The sequence below is a fragment of the Phalacrocorax carbo genome, chromosome 24 (assembly GCF_963921805.1).
Source record: "Phalacrocorax carbo chromosome 24, bPhaCar2.1, whole genome shotgun sequence".
Taxonomy (NCBI): domain Eukaryota; kingdom Metazoa; phylum Chordata; class Aves; order Suliformes; family Phalacrocoracidae; genus Phalacrocorax; species Phalacrocorax carbo.
The window spans coordinates 887,313-901,083 of NC_087536.1; the positions used below are offsets into that span (position 1 = coordinate 887,313).

Here is a 13,771-nt window from a genome sequence, read left to right on the forward strand (position 1 = left end):
TCTTTGGGTGCGTCTGGCGATCCCTTGGTGAAGAAGTTTCTTTTGGATGAATAATCCGTGCTGGTCCACAGAGCCTTGCTGGTGGCATGTGCGTGCCTCACATGCTAATGGTTTGCATAACACCTCCATCTCCCGCTGGTTTGGGTTGATCGGTTTATTAAAGTCGAACACTCTGGGTAGCTAGCGCTCCCTTGTACTAGCTTGTAATATTGCTTTTAAAAATTGCTCAGCATTTGCATTTCCAATTAATACAGGTGGGAGCCCGAATTGGAAAACCAATATTGTCTTTGCTTCTGCATAAGCAGATGAAATTTTCATTGCTTTTCGACGCGTCTGGTTTTGTGCCACCTGCGATAGGTGGTTGGCTGCGTTACGCCTGAGCAGGTTGCAGGGATCAAAGCTGTGCAGTGAGAGAGCAGAAGAGGAGGTTTCCCATCAGACCTCGGTTGCGATGAGACACCGTCTGCTCTGTTCAAGAGCTGCCTCCCTGACCCCGGGTGTTTGGAGGGGTCTCTAAGGGACTGGCTGGAGGCTTTCCCTCCAGGTGGTGTTTTAAAAGCCCTGATAGCTGGTAGCTTGCTTGCTTAAAATTTTTTTAATTCCCCATCAGCTGATTTTTCTCTTTCTGTCTGGATGCTGTTACAACAGTGGGCGTTTGCCTGGACTCAGTTATGCCTCTAACATAACCCTCTTTTTCCTGTCCATCAGAGCAACTGGGAAAGCTCTGTGTTTCTTTATGATCTAAGCCTCAAGTATTTTTCTGCCAAAGCTGAAGTTATGTCACTTGTGGAGAACTTTTCATCATCTTTTTTGTTTGTCTGCTTTTAAAGCCATACAGCATTGTGTTCATTCTGTCTAGGCTTACTCCAAAGAAGGATAAGTACTGCAAATTTCTGGTAATATTTTCCTTTCTGTGCTAATATGCACGAATCACAGCTAATACTCTGATTCCACAACCCAGACTGAATTTGGAAGTGGAAAATTGACACATCAGAGGGTAGGAAATCTCACCCTTGGAGCATCCCAGGGCGACAGAAACCCAAGCTCATTAACTGTATTTCACAGGTTGTCGGCCGAATCAATTCTGCAATGGGCACAGCTGAGAAAAAAGAAATAATCCTGCCCGTTTGGGTTGGCTTTTTCTCCCCGTGGATATAAGCAGCTTCACGCCTGCCATGTGGAATAAATAAAGCAATACCCGTGGAAGTCATCATGCACAGTAACACTTACATCCCTTTTGGCTAGGATATAAGAAAGGGGGTGTTTGTCTCGTGTGTTGAAATATGTTGTATTTCTGGGTGGTGGGTTTTTAGGGTCACTCAAGGCTCCTCCCCTGCGTTTAGCTGGCTGCGGAGCAGCACAAATGGCCCAATACTACATTGATTATCTATTTTCTGGGAGCAGATATTTCATACAATCATGATCACTGAGGTTCGAAAGGACCTTTTAAGGTCACCGTAAACCTAACACTGCCACGTCCACCGCTAAACCCCAGACCCACTAAACCACTACCCATTTATGATCATGGATCCAGCCTAATTCCCAGCCCTGGAGCTGAAACGCTGTTTCCCCCATAGATATACTCAGCTTGATGGGCATCAGCACGAGGAGGAGAGCATGACAGCAGTGAAGCACTTTGGGAATGCCCTTGATGACGAGATAAGGGCATTCCTTGCACAGGTGTTGTACGGTTGCACAAATATGGGAGGTATCTGTGGTCTGCACAGAGCCTAAAACCATGATGCCACCTCTTATTGTAGCAAATAACATTGCAAGCTCATAGAGACACTCTTTAAGAGCATTTTTGGTCGGCTAAGAGCTCGGGCCGCGAGCGTGGGTTTGCACGTCCACCTCTGGCTTGCTCTGCCACCTTGGATGAGCCGTGGATGAGCCATGCCCGCTCAAAGGGGTTGCAGGTCTGTATGGGAGCAACCCTGGATTAGTGTTTCTGGCGGAGATGCAGCTTATCCCAGCAAAAGTGCTTTATCCCCCTAGCTTAACACAGTTCCCCAGAGACTGGGCTGCACTGGAAAGGCTGCTGGCCTGGTTTTATGCACTGAATTACTTGATGTTTTCTTGTCCGCTTACCTGTTCGCGGTTATATTGGCAAAACCACGCAGCCAAGCCTGGCCTTCTCCGCAGTGTTTATGCTGGAATTGTCTGTGAAATGCATTAGTGTTTCCACCTGTCACCCAAAAGTGGGTGCTCATCCCAGGAATTCATAGGGGGTTTCGCTGTGGGACGCCCTCTCTCGTGCAGCAGCCTCTCAAGGCTGGGGGTTGCTTTCATTTGTAGAATTTGTTTCACACTAGTTTTCTGTTGAATTTTACCAAGAAAACTCTTGAAAATATGTTATTGGTTAGTGAGTTTTGTAACCTGTGCACCCTGAGAGGGGACTCGGTGGTGTAGGGACCATGGCGGAGGGAGCGTTGCCGTATGAGCCCCAAAAAGAGACTCAGGACAGACCCTGGAGATGGTATCATGAGACAGCATAAAAACTCATATATTGAGGCTGATGGAAAATCGATGCATGAATCCCTCTGGGTTCTTAGGAGATTGTGCGTGCAGATGTACTGCAGCTGCTCAGATGCCTGCACACGCGTTTTCAGGGAACCCAAGCTAACGACGAGCACAAAACTGCCCCGAACTTCAAATCGCTAATAAAAATTGATTTGTCTCTTCATCTAAAAATATGTCTTGTTAAATCTTGATAAATTCTTCTCTATTAAGGAGAAAATATTTCAATGCCCTACAAAAATTCATCAGATAGCGCTTGACTTTGATAACCATTTTTTTTACAGCGGCTGCGGTGGCTGTAGGTGCAGGTGTGTACGTGCTCGTTAAATCTTCATTCATCTCAGTCGCTTACTGCTGACAGATGGATTTTGATTTTCCTTAGCCCCCTGGACAAAAATCAACCAACATTTCTCTTAGCTACAAAAGCCACTCAGCTCCTAAATCTGCCACTTGATATATTATTCCAATATCCCCCCTGCAAAGTACCACAAAGTACATTTTGGTTTTAATCTTTTCCTTATCAATCTTATTCTCTGCAGTCATTGCCTGGAATTGTCATGCACAACCCGTGTGTAAGCCAGATTATCAAGTCTTTAATGACTTCTCTAATAACCCAAGGAAAATCTATTAAATAAAGCTGCTGTCTGCTTGCGATTCTCAAGTTTATTAGAAAAATTACAGGCAAGACCTGGAGATTTTAGCTGCAGGCGTATGTAATCGCTATTATGAAGACTCATATTAATAGATGGGATACGAGTTTCTGCTTGGAAATCAAGTTTCTTCTGTCACCATTAACGTTTGCAAGGCTTGAAGAACTGCAAATTGGCTGACAAAGATGGCTTGCCTTTGCTTTTAGGGAGTTCAGGGTGATTTAGTGAATAGACTGTAAAAATCAATATTTTCCTTGCTCGGTTAGATGGCTGGGGGAGCTGGGCTGGCTTGGTTTAGGAGCTGGAATTGCAGCGGGACAGGCTGTTCTGGCAGTCGGGTTTTGCTCTTGAGTATGCCCAAATTGGCTCCTTTTCATGATTTTTTTCATAGAGCTGTTTTTGCTAGAACCATGTCATATCTTAGTCAGCATCCCCTGCCTGCTGGCTTGAGACCCGTGTGTTCATCCCGTGGCTATTCTGCCTTCCAAAAAGGTGGTAAAGCCCTGAATTTTCAGAGGTGGTTTCAATATAGTTGCATTTATTGTATACAGACTGGGAGAGAGATGAGGATGATCCAGGTAGGCCGAGACATCCAACTTCCCCCTTTTCCTTATCCATTTGATGAGCTTTTTGGGTTCCTCCTTTCCTTCCTTGGGTTTGCCCAAATTTGTCACCCAAGGCAGGATTTGGCCTTGGGTAGTTTGCAGAGAGAGATCGGCTGCTGCAGCAGCACTTTTGGCCTTTTGCAGGTGTTAAATACATAACCAGCATAAATATATACATATAAATAAATGTACATTTATATCTATACTGCTATTTCCAAACGTCAGCAACAGCAACACGTGAAAAGCAAACTCGAGCAACCACCACCGGCTTGGCCATTTATTTCATTTGCAATTTTGTATTTTCACTCTGTGCGACTTCCCGAGCTGGGCTTGAAACGCGCCTTCCCCCTCCTCCTCAGCCCCTGATTGCACGTGTAAATAGAGAGATGAAACGCTGGAAAATGGCAGATATGTCAGGTTTGAAGAGGGGAGCGAGTACGGCTGCAGGGAAATGGTTGGCAATCACAGAGCTATTGTGTGGATGGAGAATTGTCCTTCTCCTGGGAAGATAAATTCCCCCTCGAAGAGCGTCAGCTCCTACAGTGATTTGAAGCTTGGGGGCCCTGAATAAAAGCAATCAGAATAACACACGTGTGAAGGAGCACTTTGAGGTCTGAGCTGGTCCAAGCAGCTGGGGCTTTTTTTTCTGATTGTGCAGAGAAAGGGGCAAAAATGACACGGAAAAACTCTAATAGAGCGGTGCATCCCTCTGCCCCGTTGCCAGTGCTGGTTCGTTACCCTATAGCAGCCACTTACAGTCAGTTTTAAGTCAGAGGAAGTGAAAATACCAGTAAGTACCACCTTCCCCTTATTTTTCTTCTGCGTTTGGAAGAATTGGGTGAAATAGTTTAAGAATTGTTTTGTGAGTGTATTGCTTGCACTTAAACCACTTGGATTTTTAAAGCGGTGATTTCTTTGTGGTTTCATGGTACTGGAAAACCCCTTGGCTGAGAGCAGAGGATTTGCATGCGGTATCCAGCCCGTCCCTTTACCCCAGGGTGCGCTCGCCTCCAGGCCAGCAAAAAGAAATCGTCCCTTCAGTCTTTGCACAGGCGAGGCAAATTTCTGAGAACAGAGCACTGTGAAAAGGCACTGGGATGAACGGAGAGGCTTGGTGTGATCCCCTGAGCACAGTGACCTCGGTGGTTGAAGGAATTTGGGGTGAATTTGGGCTGACTGGGGTTTGCAAGGTTTGCAGCTGTTGGCTGCAGGTGGATTTTTCCATCCCTGCAAAATGAGTGAGGGAGAACCGGGAGGTTTAGGATGCAGTGAAAAAAATGATGTATTTCTGGGCAATATGGAGATTCCCTTCCAGAAAAAATGAAAGCAATTTCCAGCTAAAATGGGATCTGACCAGCATTTCATTCAGGCTGTTTTTCAGCTATTTCTGCCCTGTTAGAGGATGAAGAAGGGGAAAGAGTTGGCCCTTCTGCTCTAACCACAGGAAGTGGCCCTGCTGTGTGGTTTTTCCCATTGGTGAGATGCAGCTCTTGAAGAAGCCGTTGCAGGTTTTGGTTGTAAGAGATGCAGGTTTTGGAGGTCAGGTGCATCCAACCTCCACCAAAGCGTGGCGTATTATAAACCAGGGCAGCCTCAATGGCGGGGATGGCAGCCCTCAATGGCTCTGGCAGCGTGGTGTGACAGACAGCACGCATGGAGAGAAAACTTGATCCATAAAAGACTCCTGGTTGCAGGTTTGTGTGAGGAATGAAGCTACATTTCTGTGTTTGAACTCAGCTGGGGTTATAAAAGGAGGGCCAGGGAGAATCTCCCTCCTTTGCTGGATGCGGAAGGTAACCTTGCCAGGAAAGATGAGGAGAAGGCTGAGGTACTTAATGCTTTCTTTGCCTCAGTCTTTAATAGTCAGACTGGTCATCCTCGGGGTTGTCAGGCCCCTGTGCTGGGAGATGGGGATAGTATGCAGAATGAAGTCCCAGCTGTTGAAGAGGTGGCAGTCACCGACCTGCTCCTTCACCTGGATGTTCACAAGTCCATGGGGCAGGACGGGATCCACCCGAGGATACTGAGGAAGCTGGCAGAGGAGCTCGCCAAGCCACTGTCCATCATTTATCAGCAGTCCTGGTCAACCGGGGAGGCCCCAGAAGACTGGAAACTAGCGAATGTGATGCCTCTCTACAAGAACGGTCAGAAGAAGGAGCTGGGGAGCTACAGGCCTGTCAGCCTGACCTCGGTGCCGGGAAAGGTCATGGAGCAGATCACCTTGAATGCCATTACGCAGCACATGCGGGACACCCAGGAGATCGGGCTCAGCCAGCATGGGTTTATGAAAGGGAGGTCCTGCCTCACTAACCTGGTCTCCTTCTATGATAAGGTGACCCGCTTAGTGGATGAGGGGAAGGCTGTAGACATTGTCTACTTGGTCTTCAGTAAGGCCTTTGGCACTGTCTCCCACAGCATTCTCCTGGAGAAGCTGGCTGCTCATGGCTTGGACAAGTGCACTCTGCGCTGGGTTAAAAGCTGGCTGGACGGCCGAGCCCAGAGAGTGGTGGTGAATGGAGTCACATCCAGTTGGCGGCCGGCCACGAGTGGTGTTCCCCAGGGCTCAGTGTTGGGGCCGGTCCTGTTCAATATCTTCTCTGATGATCTGCAAGAGGGGATCGAGGGCACGCTCAGTAAATTTGCAGATGGCACCAAGTAGGGCAGGAGTGTCGATCTGCTGGAGGGCAGGAAGGCTCTGCAGAGGGACCTGGACAGGCTGCATCGATGGGCCAAGGATAACTGTGTGAGGTTTAACAAGGCCCAGTGCCGGGTCCTGCCCTTGGGTCGCACCGACCCCAGGCAGCGCCCCAGGCCTGGGGCAGAGGGGCTGGGAAGTGCCCGGCGGAGAAGGCCCTGGGGGGGCTGGCTGACAGCCGGCTGGGCATGAGCCAGCAGTGCCCGGGTGGCCAAGGAGGCCACCAGCCCCCGGGCTTGTGTCAGCCCTGGTGTGGCCAGCAGGAGCCGGGCAGGGATGGGGCCCCTGTGCTCGGCACTGGGGAGGCCCCACCTCGAGTGCTGGGCTCAGGTTTGGGCCCCTCGGGACAAGAAGGGCCTTGAGGGGCTGGAGCGTGTCCAGAGAAGGGCAGCGGGGCTGGGGCAGGGTCTGGAGCACAAGTGTGCTGGGGGGCGGCTGAGGGGGCTGGGGGGGTTTAGCCTGGAGAAGGGGGGGCTGAGGGGAGCCCTTCTCGCTCTCTGCAGCTGCCTGAAAGGAGGGTGTATCGAGGTGGGGGTCGGACTCTTCTCTCTAGTAACAAGCGATAGGATGAGAGGAAACGGCCTCAAGCTGCGCCAGGGGAAGTTTAGGTTGGAGATTAGGAAAAACTTCTTCACCGAAAGGGTTATCAAACATTGGCACAGGCTGCCCAGGGAGGTGGGGGAGTCTCCATCCCTGGAGGTATTTAAAAGAAGAGCAGACGTGGTGCTTGAGGAGATGGTTTAGGGCTGGGCTTGGCAGTGATAGGTTGGCGGCTGGACTCGATGATCTTAAGGGTCTTTTCCAACCTTAACCATTCTATGATCCTATGACAACTGCTGCTCTGAGGGAGGTCACCAGGTATTTTTCCACTTGCTTTTGTCTGTTTGCGGGGCAATATTAGGTTAATTAGACGATGCTTTGATGAAGCATCACTGCAACACCCCATTTCTGGTTATGATTCCTGGGGACCTGGTTGGGGTGTGGTGTCGACTGCCCCAGGGGGACTCAGCTCCCTGCCTCTGCATTGAAGAGTTTTCTCTGGGTATTCCAACATCAGCAGGTTTCGCTGGTGCTGCTTTAAGTCTCCAGAAAACAAGTTCCTGATAATTAACACACAAATAGAGCCTGCTGGAAAAAAAGCCATAGAAGAAACTCCTTCCTGCAGAGGTCTGCTTGGGCATCTGCATGTATTTCTTTTCTCTTCCTAGGCCCACAATTGTATAGCGCGCTCTGGCTGCGGGCTCTCTAAATGAAAATACCACTTTCTTGATTTCTTTGATTTCTTTATTTCCTGCTTAGCCACACAGAGGGGTGGATGCATGAGGAGGGTCTGACATTTGTGCAGCAGCGACTGTTGGGGTTTGCCGGGGGAGCTGAAAAATTCCTAGACCTGGGAGTAAAGTCTTCAGGCAAAAGGAGGAGAGTCCCAGCTCTGTGCTAGGGGCCGGCTCCGATGCGAAAGGGCTTTGGAGCAGGCAGGTACCGATGCTTCCCACGGGCAGCCTTTCATGCTCCCTGTCTGCATAACAAGCATTCGCGGCCGCCCTCTGGATGGGACGGATCTGCAAACCCTCCAACACCCAAATCCCCCCAAAATACAGCGAGAAAAAGCCTTGCAGGGACCCTCCAGCACTTTTTACCCAGCACTCCGTGTCTAATTTGTTCTCCTTTAAATCTGCTTTTCAACACTTTTTAATTATTATTATTTCATTTGCTTAGGACAAAGTAGGAACCCCCAGGGTGGCAGAAGGAGCTTTGTGCAAGAAATTGTGGCTGATCTCCTCCATTAAGGGTTGCTCACCTCTTGGCTGGGGCTTTTTAATTGCTGCACCCAGCTTTAAATGGGGATTTGCTTGGCCCAGGTGTGGCCCTGAGGGAGAGGAGGGGGCTGGAGCCCTGGGGGAGTTAATGATTCTTTTGCCACGCTAATTATTGGTGCTTTCCCGTAGAATTTCTCACAGTGTCCCCATTCGCCATCTTTCTAGGAGCAGTTTGGGAAGTTTTTGAGAGCAGCAAAAAACGTACTTTATTATTCCCAAGCCTCATATGCCGAGCAGCGCCAGCAAGCTCCCAGCATGTTGCGTTCCTTTCCTTGCTGCTCACCCCTTTCTGTTTTAATCTCATCACTGAATTAGCCATTGTAATAGTAACAGCCATCCTTGCAGGGAATTAGTGGGGCTTCACAGCTTCTGGAAAGCCCAGTAAGGGGCTCATGGTATGAAATTCTTCCAAAAATCCTCCAAGCATGGATTATTTATGGGCATCTCTGGAGTTACTTACCTTCTCAATATGGATTTTTAATAAATAAAAGATATCTCATGTAGCATTTTTACTCCCTAAAGAGAACCGCTGGTGGTTCCCCAGCATCCCTCAAAGTCAAGGCTACCCAATGCATGATGAAGGGATGCTGCTGAGAACCCGAATAAGGCTGAGGAGAGGCTTTTTTGCAAAATCCTGGTGATATTAATAGCATCCAAGTGGTTTAAACTGCATTAGGGGTTTCCAGCTAATTGCCTGGTGCTCATTAAAGGGTTGAGCCGATTGTGCTGTTGAAATATTTTTCCTGACTGGGGGGAGAGCAAACAGGTACAGAGATCTGTGGAAAGAAGTGAAATTTGATTGTTTGGCTCTCAAACTCTGCAATAAATTAGATTTGAAAGGACCTGTTGCTCATGGAACTGGGTGGAGGGGGGGGGGCGCGTCTAAGAGGTGACATCCTCCCCTGTTCATAAAAACCTCCTTTGGGTTTTGGGGAACATGATGGTATTTTAGGGGCAGCATCAGTCCTGGTTTTGAGATGGGAGCAGAAGGTAGCAGGGCTAGGGCCAAGGAAGGTTTAACAGCAGCCGAAAATGAGCCCAGCTACAGGTTATAAAAGCCCATAGGGGGAAAATATGGGGTTTCTGTCAGGTCTGGGGAACAGGTTTGATCTTCAAAGGGGCAGAGCAGGCATCTGTGGGACATGGTGAAGGTAGGGCTGGTACCTGGGGTGTGGAGGTCGGACCATGCTGCATGCCCGGGGCTCTCGGGGAGTCCCAGTCGATTATTTGCAAGGCTACTGGCTCTTTTGGGGTTAAAACCAGGCTTCTTGGTTATTCAGCTTCCGAAGCAGAAAGAAAATGCGTATTTTGGCTTGGCAAATGCATGCATGAAACCCAGATAGGGGTAATGAGCCCCAGCCTGGGCGGATGGGCAGGAGGGGCGCGTTGCCTGCCCCCTAAATAAAACAGCACGGTTTGCATGAATAAGAGTGTCCGGGGCAGAGAGGGTTAGGGCTGTATTGCTAAAACAGAAGATGCTCTGCAAAATCTCTTCAGCCGGGCTTTGTTGTCCTTGTTTTGTCAGTGGAGGAGACAGTCCTGACAGATTTTGTTTTATTTTTTTTTCTTTGCTTCAAAACATCTATGAAAGCTGTCTCCATGTGGGAATAAACAATTATTTGGGTTTTCAGAGGAAGTGCAAGTGTCTTCCAGAAAAAAACCAAACCCTTAGAAAGGGCCACTCTGCATGGGAGAAGGCTCTAACATGTCATTAGGAAGAAATGGGTCTTGAAGTTTCAATCTGGGGGCAAAACCAACTGGATTCATGTCTCTGCTCACGTGAAACCGTGGCCTCCCCCGTGGCTGGTCTCGAGGAAGGCAGGCGCTTGCTAAGGGGGTGAAGAGGAGTGAAAGATTTATTTATTGCGTGCCTCTGCATCAGCTGCGTTTCACGTGGCTGCGCGTTTGATCTGGTCCTGTGCATCAGGAGGGAATGACCAGTTCCCTCTCCGGATTCCCCGAAACACAACAAACCCTGGGGACCACCATCCTGTAAACTCCTCCGCATGCGAAATGGGGGATTCAATTAGATTAAGAGAAATTAAATTGCATGAGTTTCTTTTCACCTTGGGGGTGGGAAATTCAGATTCTTCATCCCTGGATGACTTGTCACCGCTTTTATATTAATAGGTCCCAACCCTTTTCTTGCATTGGCTTCAGTGGGGCTGACTTTGCTCCTCTGCTGGAGAAGCAGATATAGAAATGGCTAAAAATAAAATACTGGGGGGTATTTTGCATGAATGCAGAATGTACCTATTCCCACAGGGGTTTAACAGTGACGGTAGAGTCTGGAACGGGGATAAAATTATCTCCACCCTTTGCAGAGGGAGTTCAAACCCCTCTATTCCTCCTCCATTTGCTTCTATAGGGTCTCATTGTATGGGGCTTGTAGAGTCTTGTCTTTTGAGTATGACCAGTAAGACTTTTCTTAGCAAAAAACCCCACTCAATTTCTTAAATTAGGCAGATGTTTATGACCTGCCTGTACTATTTTCATGCTAAGTTCATCAAGAGGGCAGAAGGATTCAAGAGCAGCATCTTCAGCGCAGCTTTCCCAGTGTCCTGCCGCAAAGTACCCAGGAGTCTATTTATACGTTTACTTCTTTTCTTTTTGGCTTGTATCATGGGCTCTCCAGAAATTATCGTCCCTGTTATTGCTCTTATTATCTTGTCCTTTCCTGTGACTGAGCTGAAGTAGGAAATGGATCATCAAGAAGCAAATATTTTCCCTTATCAGCCCCTGGGTGCCGCATGGGAAACTCCTGGCGCCAGCAGAAAGGAAGGATTTTTTATTATATTCCTTTTTTTATTTTTTTTTAAACTCTTTTTCCCTGCAGCTGTAGCAGCCGGTCGCTCTCCCCGGCCACGCTGTGAGATCGCAGCAGTGTTTTGCAGGACAGAGATTGCTCATATTAAATAAACATGACAGATTTCTCTGGTGCTTTTGAGTTGCTCCGGGAGCTCCTCCGTCCTAGGGGCCACGTATCCTCCTTTCCCTGCCTCGTCCCTGGCAAACAGAGCATCCTTCTCCCATCCAACAGGATGGACGTGCCTGGTGGGAGCATGTTCAAGCCGGGAATCGGAGGCGGCTGCATGCTGCTCGTGGTCTGGAAAGGAAGCAGCAGCAGGGTTGCACCCCTCTGTCAGCCAGAGCCATGGCTGGAAGCATTTACTCTGGAGCAACTCAGTATTTCAGGTGATTTTAAGCTTCTGGGAGATTAAACTTGATAGCAAGACACCCTATCTGGCGTACGGGGGTGGCAGAAAACCAAACATGCAGAGGACGTACGGGAAGGGATGGCTCCAGGCAACCCATGTATTGCTGATGTAAAATGACCCTAATGAAGGGGGTTATTCCCCAAACTGGGAGGAGACCTGCCTTTAAACCTGAGGCAGAGCACGGTCCCCAGGTGCTTTCCTCCTGTGCTCGGCTGGGCTTTGGGAGAGAGTGACGATGAACAAAACGGGGCTGGAGACTCGTTAGAGGCGGGAAGGAGCAGCATGGAGCTCTGCTGGTCGTGGGAACGGGGATGGTTAATGGTTTTGTCAAGGTATTTGAGGGAAAGCAGTATAATTTATATTGAACTTCTGGACTGCTGGGCTCTTGAAAGGGAGCTGGCTGCAGCAAGTGTGAATTTAGTAAGAATTGAGCGACTTTCCCCTGATCCAGTTGTCTTGAGCAAGGTGACGGTTTCACTGGGGAGTTTCTCTCGGTGAAAGCCGAGCTTTGCTTTGCACTTTGTGATGGGTGGGATCCTCAGGCACCTTCCCGGCCCCCCCTCGGCAGCGCTTGCCACCTCTCAGGGATGTGAGCAGCGAAGGCCTGGCCGGATGGCCATGCCCCAGAGGCACGGCCGCTCGCTCGGGTGCCACTGCTTCCATGCCAAGGGTGATTTTTTTGTAAAAATTGGCAAAAACCCCCAGCTCTTCCCTGCTCTGCTTTGTGATTTATTGTTTTTTTTTTTACTTTCTGTGTGATTTTGAGCTTGCTGCAAAATTAGAACAGCTCAAGGCAGGATTAAATGCTATTTAATGTGGATTTTTGCTCTTTATTTTGCTGCTGGAGTCTTTTTAAGGGACAAAATGCTGGTTTATTCATGCCCAGTCAGGCAGATGGCAAAGGCTACAATGCAGTAGTTAAAAGGGATGACCGTGGATGTTGCCAGCGGTTTCCCCCCTAAATGTGCATTACAGTTACCGGTGGTTGCTGCAGCCCTTGTGAATGCAAAGAAAGTGCCACTTTCTGCTGTGTCTCTGCAGCCAACAAGGGTTTGCATGCTCTGTTCGGCTGTTATTTGGGGGAAGAAGAGCTGGTTTTCGCTCAGGCTGCACATTTGCCAGGCTTGCGCTGGAGACCCGCATTTGTGGTTGCTTTTCCTGCAAATCCTCTATTAATTATAAGAGAAAATGTGGGCTTTTTGAAGGTTATGTATTGTGGGGTGTTCAGGGGGAGCTGGGCGTCACATCTGTGACTCCCCAGGTTTGCAGTTTCCCTCTTGCAAGGAATTGCAGTCAGCATCTGCCGTGCCTTTCTTCCCCATTAATAGTGGCACTTTCCCCCCATTTATAAAGACCGTAAGCTAAGCTCATTTTTGGGCTTGCTCTCTTGCAAACGGGGTTTTGCTACCTGTGAACCTTGTCTGATGGAGCATTTGAAAGCCACAATCAGTCATCATTTTTCTAACAGCCAGGGACAGCGGCATCCCATGGACTTCTGCACAACATGCCCATGTTTGTTTCGGAATCAGATATCAAACCTGGCTGTTATGTGTTAGCCTTGACTTCAGGGCGCACAGAGCAGGCTGAGTTGTGCTGCATAAACCTTAGCTTTTACAGCTTGACTTGACAAGCTGTATGGCAGAAACTGAGACCGAAAGAAGGAACTAGAGCAGGGGACAAAATTGGTGCAAGGTGTGCCATGGCCGAAGGACTAGAAGGAGCAAGAAAAGCACCTAGCGCCCTGCACGAGGGGCCTCTTGGGTTAAAATTCTCGGTTTCTGGGAAGAGCTGCAGGGTTGGTGCTTTCGGAGGAGCCTCCCATTGATTTGCAAGAAGAAAAGCCCTGTGTGCTGCATCCTGCTGATTTTTAGGTGTTTCTCGGTGCGCTGGTCTGGCCGTGAACACAGTGGTGGCCCCCACTTGGACTTCGAAGCCACGCTCTTTTGGCTCTGCTCACCATAGGATTGGTAAGAGTTTGCACTTTTTCCTGGTAAAAGGAGCACAAAGCACTCATTTTTTGCCTTGGGTTTTAACTAAGGTTGAAGAACAAAAATGTTTCCAAACCTGAATTTCCCTTTCTTGCCGCTTGCTGCAGCATTGCAAGATCTAGTCGTGCCCAGCTCCGTAAAACCATGAACCGCCGCCTCCTTGGTCTTCCTCCCAAAGCAACCCCAATTTATACTGGTGTTTATGCGCCATGCAACGTTTTGCATGTCATCTCTGCCTATGAGATAGCAGGTGTTTGGTTAATTGTATTCCTTAATTA

At 48.8% G+C, this 13,771-nt stretch overlaps 1 protein-coding gene across 4 annotated transcripts in view; it reads left to right on the forward strand.

Moving 5' to 3' along the window:
- Positions 1-13,771, forward strand: part of LOC104053155 (tetraspanin-15) — a 63,963-nt gene that overhangs the window by 25,957 nt on the left and 24,235 nt on the right. The gene's annotated exons all lie outside the window — the stretch shown is intronic.